The sequence below is a fragment of the Lichenostomus cassidix genome, chromosome 2, assembly GCF_008360975.1.
Source record: "Lichenostomus cassidix isolate B80296 chromosome 2, HeHo_3.0, whole genome shotgun sequence".
Taxonomy (NCBI): Eukaryota; Metazoa; Chordata; class Aves; order Passeriformes; family Meliphagidae; genus Lichenostomus; species Lichenostomus cassidix.
This window is the reverse complement of record NC_139482.1, coordinates 45871865-45886052: the sequence shown is the minus strand read 5'-3', so window position 1 is coordinate 45886052 and position 14188 is coordinate 45871865. Positions and strand designations below refer to the sequence as shown.

The 14188-nt window shown below is 35.0% G+C and overlaps 1 protein-coding gene across 4 annotated transcripts in view; it reads right to left on the bottom strand.

Annotated features, from left to right (window-relative positions):
* The window catches only part of BBS9 (Bardet-Biedl syndrome 9), a 291677-nt gene that overhangs the window by 141598 nt on the left and 135891 nt on the right, over positions 1–14188 (bottom strand). The gene's annotated exons all lie outside the window — the stretch shown is intronic.

Below are 14188 nucleotides of genomic sequence, written 5' to 3'. Positions count from 1 at the left end.
ACAAACAAATCAAAGATGTTCCTTTAAGTAAGAATCCTGGATAGCAGAAGTCCTACTATTTGTAACAAGATTATTAGGTTTATGCATAAAATCTAATATATGACATCTATCTCATTTTTGCAGTATGACATGCAGATTGACTTCCCTTGATGCATTCTGTAATCTTAAATTATCCTCTGTGACAAGCCTATGTGATTCATCCAAAGCATCTATAATTAATGAACCTGTAAGACAGTCACAAAACTTTCTTATGTCTTTCCATGACAATCTTACAGCGCTTGGATAGGGTAGGCAACTAATATAAAGGGCTTATGTGGTCTGCTAACTTCATGACTCATAATATCTCTCACCATTCAGCCACCTGTAAGCAAGTTCTACGTATGTGCTGCCTACATATACAAGAAAGTATATTCTATCACTGTAGCATTAGTGTCTGCTCCCTCGATGCTCCTGATTGGTTGGGACTTATTTTGGCAATAGTCTTTAGTGACTTTAGAAGTTTTGATGTGACAATCTGGAATCACACAGCTCTACCTGCTGCTGAACTAACAGAAGGTAACACCAAGCTTGCTCTTTTACATGGCATGTACTCAGAAAAGAAAATTCAGGTATCCAGGTGTAGTTAAGACAAACCCAAAGTCTTCTAGTTTTTAGCTCTTTCTAATGATGTGCTCTCCCTGATTGAAAACGCCCAGCTGAACAGCAAAATCACCTACCCATACAAATTTCCATGACTCCCTAAGTGTAACATTTGAAAGAATGATGGTATCAACCTTGCTATAATCCACGGAGCAAATAATGGTTTATGAATTTCATCAGCTAAATACCTAAAGGCTTTTGTGAAGGATACTACTTTTAACCCAGAGAATCAAAGGTCACCCTTCCTGATCTTGTTAAATTCCTAAGAACAGATCTAGGGAAGATGCTTACTAGTGGTAAAGTACACCAGTGAGAACATAAAAGCATATGCACTTCATTCTTGTCCAAACATATCCTATACAGAGTGTCCTGAAGATGTGATGTGAGTGTAAAACATATTTACACTTTGCACAGGAACAGGATCACCTACTGAGGTTTTTCTTAATCAACATTTGCCTTTCTGACTTCAGAACAAAAACATTAATCTAATATCTTATCTGGATTTGCCCTCACAAAAAACCCACCTAAATTAGAAAAATCATGCCAATCAATCAATCAATCAGTGCTGTGGCAGCTTAACATTTTTCAAATATTCTAGAAAGAGTCCATTAGAGTGCAATGCATCTACTGACCTGTGATGGTGACAGGAAATCATCCATTCTGCAGCCAATTTAAAGAAGTTAATGAGCTGGCAAATGCTGTCTACATTCCCATATACTGGGCAATGAAACTTAATATGTACAAAGCATCAAAAACAGCCAAGCCAGCCACTCCTAATTATACTTTGAATCATGAAAAATAAGACAACATAAACGTAAGAATCTTGAGTTTCACTAAAAGACAAAGAAATATGTGATTAACTGTTGTCAGCATACAGTAGCTGAGAAGCTGGCCAATATGTCTCTCCAAGTAAGTTGTAAAAATGCAGGCAAAAGCATTTAAATAAAAGCACTGAATTACAAGCTAACAAAAGTCAGGAAATTAAAAGTGGCTAGTATTCAGTCCTTGGCTCACACAGGTATGTTTTACTTTGTACCACAGCCTTAACAGTTTCCAACCCTTGTTCTTGTATTTCATTTCCATGTAAAACTGGTTTCTCAGTAGACCATAAAACTATCTTCTCCAATTCAAGGTCTGTTGACCTAGTAAGTCCAGTCAAATCCAAAGCAGCCTTTGTGATAAGTGAAAGAGTACACAAAAGCTACCTCTAAATGAAAAAAACTTGATGGAAAACTTGAGGTGATTTTGTACAACTAAGAATTAATGGCTGCAAATAAGACTGCATTTGTCAGCAATTTTTATTGGTACAAGGGGAGAACTGAAGGAACAAGAAAAATTCTTCACATGTTAAAAAAGCTGAAAGATGTCTGCAAATAGAAGTATTCTCCTCTGTAGCCTGCACTGCAGAATGATTCTACTACCACAGTTGTAATATTCACGAATGGCTTTCTGTGTAGTATTCTACATATTTGAAGACTGAAAGGAACACCTTCAACAGGAGTGTGATGCCAGTAATCCATCATTCTATGACCAGCAAGGATCGCCGTGACTGCAACAATAAATGTCAGTCAAGACTCATAGAAAGAGGCGTTAATTCAAATTCTTCATATAATTGATATAGATATAATAAATACTTAATTTATCCATTTTACTTTTTTACTGAGAAAGGCTGGACTTCATATTTTGCATGCACACATTATTATTTTTCTCTCATTATTATTTTAGGTAGTGGGTAGAGGTTGACACTTTCTTTTAACCAAATCAAATACACTGCAGGAGTCTGAAGACCAAATGTAGACTTGCAATATTAGAGTGGCTAATATATTAGTGGCTAATATATTAGTACACATCACTTGTACTCCATCCAAATTACCACAAAGGATCCTCAGGTGTCATGGCATATCTGAGTGTGACCATAATTATACATGCAATCTCACTTTGGCATAAGGCTTCATCCAGAGTCCCTTGTTTGTAGCCTGACGCTTGGCTGCAAGACTTCACTCCCCAAGAGTTTAGCTGGTCAAAGCCAACTAGACACAGATAGGGGCAGGATCTGAGAGAAGAATTTCCATATTGTTAAGATGCATACAGCACATATTTGTAGGGAGAAGTCTGAGACAGGGTCTGTTGTCAGATATGATTGGTTTACTCATAGAGTGTACCTTCTTAACACATTTATACAGTTACTATAATTCAGAGATCTACAAATGAATACTATTTGTCTTAACTGCAAATAAATCATTCTAATAGTATATTAGTCAAACTTGAACAAGATTCCTAAGTCACATTCATAAGCTAGACAGGTATTTTAGTGTGTATCTTTTACTTTGAAAGCCTGTATTAATAATATTCCTAAGGCAACAGCCATTTTCCAAGCTGCCTATGACATAATTTATCCTGGAGTGACAATCAAGGCAGCTCTGAAAGAATTCAAATGCAATGTGAAATATACTGCATAAACTATGCAAAATTGGTGCCAGCCAAATTATGGGAATTCTTACAGCTGTTAACTCAGGAATTAGCCTGGCTATATCTTATTTCTGAGTTTTAGACACAATACTGATTTCATCAGCTTTCAGAAATGCTAGAATACTTGAAAGTTCACAGCATGAATGACAGTCTTGGCATTTATGCTTATCTCAACCACCAAAAAAGAGGTTTCTATATCTGAAAACATTGCATGTTCACAAGAAACACCAGCCATATGTCTCTCAGCACTTTGCTTTTACAGCAATTAAAAAAAAAATCATATTGTTACACATACACACCAGTAATCCACTAATCCATGGCTAATGAACTGGTAGTCTCCAACACAGGCACAGACCATCAGCAAATTTGGCCACAAATTTGCTGTGCTACCAGTGTTCCTAATGCATATTCTTCAAGCATATTCTATATTTCTAACTGATCTATTTATCTCAAAGAGGTGGTAACAGCCACAGAATCCATGAAGTAGGCATGCAAAATTTTCCTGTGCCATCAAAAATAAAAAACTCAAAAAAAAAAAAAAAAACAACTTTCCTTGTGAGTGTCCCTGAAAAATTACTGCTAAAATAGAATTGATAAAGCCTTTAGGAGACCTTCTGAAAATAATTGGAATAAAAGAAAAAAAAAGGCAACCCAATATCCATTTAGCACTCAGAAAAAAATGGATCAAGATATTAATGAAGTCTTAATGTATTACATTTGAACAGTATCAAGGGACAGTATATTTTTAAAGGAAAGGTTTTCTAAGAAAAAAATATTCTTGGTTGAACAATTATCCTTGTAACAATATAAAACCAGTTTTCTTTAACATAACACAGTAGAAACACCAGTCACAGATTATCTGGAATCTTCTACAACTCACTTTTGTATAAAAAACAAAACCAAAACAAAGCAAAAGCACCTCCACATATATAAATAACAAAAATCTACCACTGGGATAACTAAAAAACAGGGAACTGGCAAAATCCTACAGACTAGTGGAATTCAAGTCTGATGAAAATCCAGACAAATGACTCAAGCTTAAATACATTCCAAATCCATTAAGTACCTAAGAAGGATATTTGTATTGAGCACACAACAGAAAAAGCACAACTGAAATTCTTATATTAAACCTGCTCTCTCTAATCATATCTTTCTTTAAATCACTTATGATGCATAACCTTCATAATACTAACTGATACGATTTTTATTTCTATTGCTATTTAAAGAAATTCAGTTCTAATGGGAATTGGCAGACTGATGAAAACAATATCAAAGTGAGGATATACTTGAACATCCCAGACAAAGTAAGAGACAGAACTACAAAAATGAAGAAAATTAGTATGATACATAGTTCTGGAAGAATAGTTCAAAACAGTAGATGAATCCATTTCATTTTAAATCATGTAAAACATCCTTACTTGCCAGATGGTACTCTGAAGTCAACCCGTTGCGAAGGACTACATTATAGGCATTGTAGACATTTATATCTTATTAAGGATTTGGACTTAGCAAACAAATTATAATTTACTTAAAATACAAGAAATAAAAGCCAAATGGGACAAAATAAAATGCAAAACCCAGAGAAGTACAAGGCAACATCTTGATAACTCTGACCACAATATGAGCAATCGAGCTCTGTAGGGATCCTGAAACCACAGATATTTAAGGTAAAAACTTAAATAGTCTGTGAAGAACAACACATAAAAGACTACAGAAAGGAATCAACACTTGTACAGAAAAGTGTATGAGATCTTTTCACAATATTTATCGAACTGGTCCGAGTATAGCAAAACAGATCTATGCAGAGTTATTTAACATTGAGTATGTATGCTAGCAACTATTTTCAAGTTACTTCAGAACATCTAATTCAAATATTAATCTCTCACATTTTGAGGTTAATAGACTACAAAAATCAGCTTTAGCAAAAGTCCTTTGTGAATAAAGTGGGTTCATTTAAAAGTCTGTCACACCCTTGTAATTCCTGCAACAGCTGTGTTGTAATTGCCAGTCATAACAGAAACAGTAACTTTATCTGTTCAATGTAGAAATATTTAACAGGAACTCCAGCAGCATAAACAACTCTCTACAAGAACTTCTCATTTTGAGTGCTACTTGGTAAACATATATTGATAGCCTATGGCAACTTCACCTGAGAAAAATCTCTATGACAGGTCCTTTCCTGTAAAGTATACTTGCCATTTAAAAGCTTCTCTGGTATTTTTGTCCCCTGAAGTTCAATTCACAAACCACCAAACACTTCTGCATTAAATATAAATACAGGTTTTGGGGGATTCTATTCTATGATCATTTAACTTAAGATCAAGATTTGCCAAACTCTCCTTCCATCATGCCTTCAGATATGGAAATAAAGTTAAAAATGCATATGGTTTAGCAATCAAAATAGCGGTTTTTCAACTATCTTATAGAATAAGCAATACTTTTCTTACAGGAATGGTGCTCCTAAACTAATCTTCTGGAAAAATCAAAATGTAGAAGAGCAATATTAAAGCAGTGGGTGTTTTAGAAATCTAGCAAAGTGAGCATTTCCAAACAAAGGTTCTGAAATCTGCATACGTCAGGATGATGTCCTCCATCTTTTGAGATTTTAATTTATTTTTCAAGTCCAATTCTGAGCAAAGTTCTGCTCACAGAAACACGTTGTGATTACCTGCAGTTGTAGGGCTTTCTGTATTAAAGAAACAACTGGTAACATGATTAGAGAGTGTATCACCAGTAAGAAAGCAAAACTCTGGGTGGGGACCATTGTTGTAATAGTTCTACAGCTGCCTAATTCTTCCATGCTTTTGAGATTACTAATCTACTCTTAGGAAAGTGCATGCTTCACCAAGAAATTATATACCAGGATGAATATAGATGATGGTTTCATTAGCTCCTCCATTAAAGTTTAACCTCTGTATACTGCAGAAAATTTCCATATGGGCTGCATCCTTTCACATTAGATATTCTTCATTTGCACAGAAATACTTTCAAAACTAGGTTAGATTACATCAGTAGGCTTCTTCTTGACAAGTAATGGGTCTATGCTGCTCAACTCTTCTTTCAAATTGTTTCATATCTCAAAAGTGGAGCAATACAGAGTGTGTCCTAACACCTGTTTCTTTGGGTTTTTCCAGACAACAGTGGTCTTTTAAGAGTTGGTAAGAGGCAGAGAAAAGGGCACATTTTTTCAACAGATAAATTCTAACTATATTAATATATATTCTAATTCTAGTCATTAGTCTAGTAATGCTTATTTGTTGTAATACAAATGCATCCTGTCAGGAATAGCGGAAGTTCAAATTCTTCACGTGCTTCTGTAGAAGCTATTCCTGAATTTTTGTGAGATTTTTTTTTCCTATTAATTTTCTTTTTAGCTTGACTTCTTATGACCATTGATCCCTTCTGGGAACTGATGAAAGAAACTCTTGTATGCACTACATGAATGGAGTGACTTGACTTCTTTTGTTACCATCTTCAGAGGTCTGTTGTTTTGATTTTTAGCACTGAAATAATCTAACACTTCATCTTTATTTTTTGCAATAACTTTTCACCAGTTAGTTAGGAAAACTGAGGTGCTGTTTGGGTCTTGCAGATGTTGTTAAAGCTGTCTTCAGGCAAGAAAACACACCAGGAGCTGTGCATCTTACTGAAGAATGCTACACATCCAGCAGTAGGTCTACCATACATGAACTCTAAAATGGGTCCAGGAAGATAATTTTTGATATGGGGAAGAGGAATCAGACCTTGTTATACTCAGTCTGGAGGGAAAAAGTAGATAAAAATATGCTAAAACAAGACTATTGAAACTTCTCATTGCATCTCAGCCCATATTTCATCTGTATCACTGATATGCTTGGGGAGGAATTTTTCATCTTTTACTATGATATCTTTTATTAGGTTACCAATACAATATGCTATGAAGTACTGACAAATGAGTTTGTGGTTCCAAAAGCCATAAAATATGGAAACACACCCACTCAAATACTTTAGATCTGGTGAAAAAAAAAAACCAACTTGACATAAAGTTTGTTTCCCATTTAAATTCTTGCATTACTTTAGATCTACACAGTACTGTCTTTAAGTTCAGTTCTGCAGCTTCGAATTGTGGAATTTCTATTCTCCCAAAATGCACAGGTGAGGACAAAGATGATAGTGACAACTTTCAAGTTTGGATACTCAACTTTCAAGTTTATGCTAGGATTTTTTTTTTTGGTTTTTTTCTTAAGACAGTAGCTTGAGCAAAGTTCATTAACTCCTCCATTGTTTGTACAGATTTAATTTATAACCTGTTTTACTTGTGAGGTATCTAAACCATATTTTGGCTTTATCCAACTTTCACTTCATTGAAAAAGCCAGGAGATTATGAAGAACAAATTATGCAATCTTTATGTTCCTTTAATCTGGCCTATTTTAATGTAAAGTAAGTCTCTCACTACCTGTGCAAATATGAGATGACACTGGTATATTATTCTTAATCTCAAGATTAAGACAAAGCATCTTGCCATTAACTAAAAGAAAAAAATCTATCTGAAAAAATGACTACTCTGAAAATCATGGTAAAAAATGTGAGGTTTTTTCCTGGGATCTTGTAAGATGAAAAATTCATATGGGATCTCCTGTATATCTCTATCTACCTCTATCTAGCTATGCGACATGAAGTCCTTGTAACTTCTAGAAGATACATTATACAAAAGCACAATATGTGAACAATAGCTACAGGTTATCTAGTAATGCCCAAAATATGCTACATGATTGCAACTTAGAACCAAGAACAGCCATCATGTACAATCAACAATAAATATGCAACTTTTAATTCTATAAACCCTGTCCTATTATGTAATAGAAAGGTCATAATCTAATGATGCTGAAACAGATACGTTGTTTTAGTACATAAGCAATTCCAGCAGAATTTAAAAATCAATCATAAATCACATATACATTTCTAATACACTAGTACAATACTGATCAATACACAGAATCATAGAATGGTTCGGCTTGGAAGGGATTTTCTTGATTCCCCAGTTCCATAGGCAGGGACACCTTCCACTAGACCATGTTGCTCAAAGGCCTATCCAAGATGGCCTTGAAAACTTCCATGGACGGTGAGCACACAACCTGTTCCAGTGCATCCCCACCCTTATAGCAAAGAATTTTTTCCTGTTATCTAATTTAAACCTACCCTCCTTCAATTTAAGGCCATTCCCCCTTGACCCCCTTGTGAAAAATCCCTCTCTATCCTTCTTGTAAACCCTTTTACTGGAAGGCTGCACAGCAAAAGTCTGAGGATCTTTCAATTAGGACACAATGTCAAGTAAATTCTCCACTGACAATAAACTTCTTTAAAAGAAAAAAGAAAACAAAAGCAAAAGAGCGAGCCACTGATTACGTATATTGAGTGTTAAGACCTTCTGCTGAACAACATTGCTGTAATCACTGCAATGCATCACTCTTGTCATTAAGCAGTTTAGATGACAACTAATCTGAACTCCTGGCATGCAGCACATACTCAGTAATTACTACTACACTAAAATAGTTCTTTGTACCTGAACCAGACAGATCACCCTAACAAAGAGAAAGTTTAGAGGTCCCCAGCACAATATTACATCGAGGAAGATGTCTGATAACAGAAGCTTATTTAATTTATCAGACAAAGAGTATGTCTTTTGGGACAACTGCAGTACTTTGCAGGATATCCAAACTACTTTAAAAGGAGGCAATATATGCTGGAAGCAAATTAATCAAAGCAGAACACAATTCTGCCTTGACTAATATACACCAAGAAATAAGATCCCTAAGTAGGCCTCTGCTTACAATAGAGACAGCCCACTGAAGATTAACTTCAGGATTTCCAATACCAGCAGAAAAAATAAGATGAATGCTCAAGTTAAAAATAATTCTCAAAACTTTTTAATTAAAATACATCTAACCAATAGATATGTCAGATTCTTCATTAGCATAAGGCTTTTACCAAGGTTGAATTCTCGTTCTGAGCTTGGTACAGGTTTCAGGGAATACAATTAAAGAAGACAAGAATACAACAATTCTTTCTGTCCTTTGAACTTTTACAATTCATAATGCACATCAAACCTATTTCTGCATAATTTTGTTTAAATTAATTTTATGCTATCTGGAAGAAATAGAAAAAGCTTAATTTTTTGAAAACCATTACTATTGCCAACCACATGAAGCAAGCCTGTTCAAAAAATACAAATCTTACACCCCCTTCTTATCAAAACACCACAAAAACAGCAAATGATAAAACAAATTGACAATACAATTGAGCATAGTTTCTTCTGGTAGTCTTTTGAAGTGGAAAACATCAGATAAAGATATATTATAGATTTTCATTAATCCATAAAAGTTTCAAACAGACCATATTAAGCCTTTCTTTCTCAGACCAATAGAATATTGGCACTTTTCTACCCAGAGAATTCAGTGTGAGCAATCAAATGAATTAATCTACAAATGAAGACTACTAGATAGTGGTATAATTTGTCTTCAACTTACTATTTTTGCCATAACCCACTGTCTTCTCAGCAAATAAAATTTAATGCAGAAAGAAAATTATTACCAGACACTTAAAGGAATTGTGATAGTGCTTATAGTAGTGGTGAGACCGCTCCTTTGGTCTTCAAATTCCCTCTTTTGTCCAAGTTACTTAACATTTGATCTTTTGTTTTTAGACATTCCAATATTGTCAAATAATCAGTCAGTTTGAAACTCTGCTTTTAAGAGTCACAAATAAAAGTACAAACAGTTGCAGTAACTTAGTGGCTTCACAACCATGTGTCCTTCTGTCCACCTACTCATATTAAGAGTGACCGAGAGAGCTGGGGTTGTTTAGCCTGGAGAAAATGAGGCCCAGGGGACACCTTATCAATCTCTTCAACTCCCCGAAAAGAGGTTGTAGCCAGGTGGGGGGTCTTGTCTCAGGACATCAGCAATAGGACAAAGACAACATAGTCTCAAGCTGTGCCTGGGAAGGTTTAGGTCGGACATCATAATGGGCTGCCCAGGGAGGGGCTGGAGGTGTTCAGGAAACAACTGGATGTGGCACTAAGTTGGTCAAAGGTTGGACTCCACGATCTTGGAAGTCTTTTCCAACCTTAGTGCTTCTATGATTCTAGTTATCTCTGGTGTACTCTGGTCATCTTGAAAGCAGGCTAGCAGGGAGAGCACTGATCATTTCCATATCAAAACACACTATCAAAGAATGTTCGAGGTACTTGAACCATGCTCTTACTTCACTTGTTGTCTAGCTGGGTCACATGCACAAGTGTGAGCAAAGGACATTAACAGGAATGAGACACCACTACACTTTTTTTAACCTTTCTCCCTAATACAGGACTTTTCCTGCTCAGGGAAGAGTGGGAATCTCATTTCTTCACCTTCTTCCCCTCACTTGCCAATCTTATACTACCTTGAACCAAATTAAACTTCAGGTGAGACTGACCTTTTTTACTGAAAAATTATGGGAATTGCTGGGAAAAGGTGAAAGTGCCTTCCTTTTATTTTGGTGAGGAAGAGTTTAAAACTTACTCGCTTTTTCCCCCACTTCTTTTAGTGTGAAATGCTTCACTGTACCAAAGGAGTCTTTCTGAATGTTCTGCTGCATGGCATTGATTCAAATAGGAGGAAGACTTATTTCTTAGTTTTGATCATTAAAAAAAGTTAGTCAATGTCATTTAATGTAATTTTCAAAGCTGGGAAAAAAAGCAACAAATTTCATGTGTTTTTCACTTTAAAACAACTTATCTGCAGATGTATTTTCCACCTTGTTTCTAAAAGGAAGGAGGGGAATAAATATAATGTATCTGTTGTAAACTTGTCTGTTCACAAAAATAAAGAAAACAACCATACAGAAAAACTGCTTCCAAGTTATCCATCATCATTGTCCACTGCCTTGTGGGGGTTTTATGGGATTTTTTTTTATTGAGTTTGGGGTGGGATTTTTTGTTATGTTTAAGAAAATTTTACTAAAATATAATTTGTACTAGCCTCTGGCAAACAAGAAAATATAAAATATTTCAGCCTAATTTTAAATATTTCAGTCTGTTACACAGATGGAGCGTTGCATTTAAAAAGTGGTTACAACAACAAGCGGAATTTAGAAAATATAAGAAACAAAAAACTAATTCCAGATGTTTGTATTGAGATTAAAAGCTATGTTAGATTAATTACAAGAATTAAATAGACAATTTCCAATAAATTCTAAAAATTAGGGTTCATAAAAATTACTCTTGCCAAAGATGCAATTATTAGCTCAAAGCTTCAAAAGTACTGGACATCAGTGGAAAACTCTGACAAAAATTTTTCTACTGTCAGTCATGACACAATTAATCCTTCTGGAATTACAGAAATAACCTTACCACTAATTTTGAGAATTTAATCTCAGTAAAGGATTCTTTCCACAAAACAGTATTTTCCACATTACTCAAGAACTCTACAGTGAAACCCATTTGCTATCATGCATAAAACCTAGCAGGCTATCTAGTCTTTCCCAAATTATCTTTTCTTTTTCTCATGATTTACATTCAGATCATCTTCTTACAGAAAGCAAAGACACTTTTGATAGTAACTCCTATGACTTTTACAGGCACTTCATGAGTTTTTTCTGACATCATTTCTTTTTCACCATTGCCTTAAAGTATATTCTTCAACTACATCTAATCAACACAGTGAAGTGGCAAATTTATAGTCCCTAACATAAGTTAATTACTGTAAATCATAGAGTCACTTAAAATATGCATTTCACCCTCAGGCATATTTTTCTTCCAAATTACAACTTCAATAAAAACTTGAGATCTAATACAGACATTTACTTGGTTGGTATGACTCCAAACATAAATAGAGAGGGAAATGTACTTCCTCAACACCAGTTTATGGCTGTTACTATGAACTGTAGTAACACAAATGTGACTATGACAAGCAAGGGATGATTCTGAGCAATGAAGCACCTGTATGTCATTATTTGGTAACATCAGGAGAACTATGAAAATATTTACTCTTCAGTAAAGTTGCTGTTGATGGCTGTACCGCCAAGGGCCCTCCATCTGTCTTAAAGTCAGAATGTTCGTATCGACAGATATATTTTCCCTTTGTAATGTCTTAAACAAAGAAAGCATTAATAGCTTAATGATCAGCCATACAAGCCATCAGTCAATCCAGACGCCATGCGACCATTATATCAAAACTACCCCATGTAGCATGAACCCTTTGAACCCTTTAAATTAGCCTGGACAAATTCCCTCCTTTCCCAAATGGATTTCCTATTGTAAACATATGCTTTCTCACAAACTCAGCATTTTTCAAGTATCTTTTTCTATTCAGAAAACTCAGTTTGGTAAAGGATACCCACTGAAAAATACCCCTTAGAATTTTTTTATTATTTTAGACTTTATAGTACTTCAGATTGCTGTCAGCCCCCGTTATAAGCTAATAACAAATATGTTGGTCTTGGAGAACAGTGACCAACTCTCCTGAAAAAAATGAACTGTTTAACAAAATCTCTGGTACATTATTTACAAATCACAGATTCTTTTGTCTACAAAAGCACCCTAAAGTATTTTTCCACCATATATTTCAGCAGTTAGAAAAACATAGAACTCAAAACCAGTATACATTTGAAAGATAGTTTGCATACAGCTGTAACACTAGGCTCTGAAATAGTAATAATATATACTTCTATATTTTGAATATGGATTCTATTTTAGTCCCACAGTAATGAAGTACATTGGACAAAACCAGACCTAACTTCCAGGCAAACATTTTCTTCAGTTTTGGCATCAAATTCTTAGTGGCTTCATTAGCAAAAGAATTAGCTCATTTATCACAATGAGACCTGAGAGATCTCCTTCAATTTCTGGTGTTATACTTCCACAACTGTGCAGCATTCATGAAAAGATAACTGAAAAAGGGGAAGGTCCTTGTATTACCAACACTGAACAAGAGCAACCCTTTTTGTCAGTTTTATCAAAGCAATGCTATTTAGGTGCTACTTAGAAGAATATGATGCCAAATATCTGATATTCCCAGAAAATATGCAAACTTGCAGTATTTCTTCCACTGTATCTTCATAGGCAAGAAAACACAAATTTTGTATGTTCTTAGACAAAAGTTTGGAGCAACAGAAACCATTTAGCAGGCTGAGAAAAAATGGTGACACAATGGGAACACAGTACACCACTTTCATATTTGCTAAATATCTAACTGAAGTAATTGCAGCTCTAGAAAATAAGATACAATTTGTTCTAAATGAGATTGCATTGATATTATGGTAAAAAAGGCATTTCTTTTTATGTTATCGGTGTATTCCAAACATTTCCCTTTTATTAAGGAAACACATTCATAGTTTAGTGCTCACAAGGCAGAAAACGTTCTAGAGATGTACACTGCATCCAAACTGTCTTCTAACACATTCCCTCCAAACAATAATACAACTAACCATTGTGCAGACTTGTTTGAAGAGTAAATAAAAATTCTTCTGAGTATTTTCTGTCACCAGTGTTCCACTCGACTGCTTACAAGGAAACCTGAACACCAGCTAGGAGCTTCTGTCTGTAAATATCATTGGTATGTCAGAAGATTTCCCCATTCCCTGCCTAAGCTTCTTAAATTACATTCAGATTTCTGTGGTACCGTAACAACTTCAATATGGTAGGTAATTGAGTATTTTGTACGGTTTTGTTTCTATTTCCACCTCCAGTTATTGTTGGTTTACATTTTTCATCCAGACTGCTCTGCAGGATGTACATCCTTACACCATTTATGTGGAGCCTTACAGCTTTAACATAGAATATTGTTAAGCACCATGTTAAAACTACACCAATAAATATGCTGAAGCAACATCCTGCATTGCAGGATACACAACAAATTTTACCATATTTTATCAAAACTTGTGTCAAAGCAACCAAATTCCTGATGGCAAAATAAAAGTGGTCATGAAAAAGAATTCTTGTTTGGGCTTTTATTAGATTCACAGGAACATTTTTGAATTCAATTCATGGGAATGCACATTCCCCAGTTGTGAAGCTTGATTTTCCAAGTTTAAATGAGGACTAAATCCAAAACAAATCTCAAC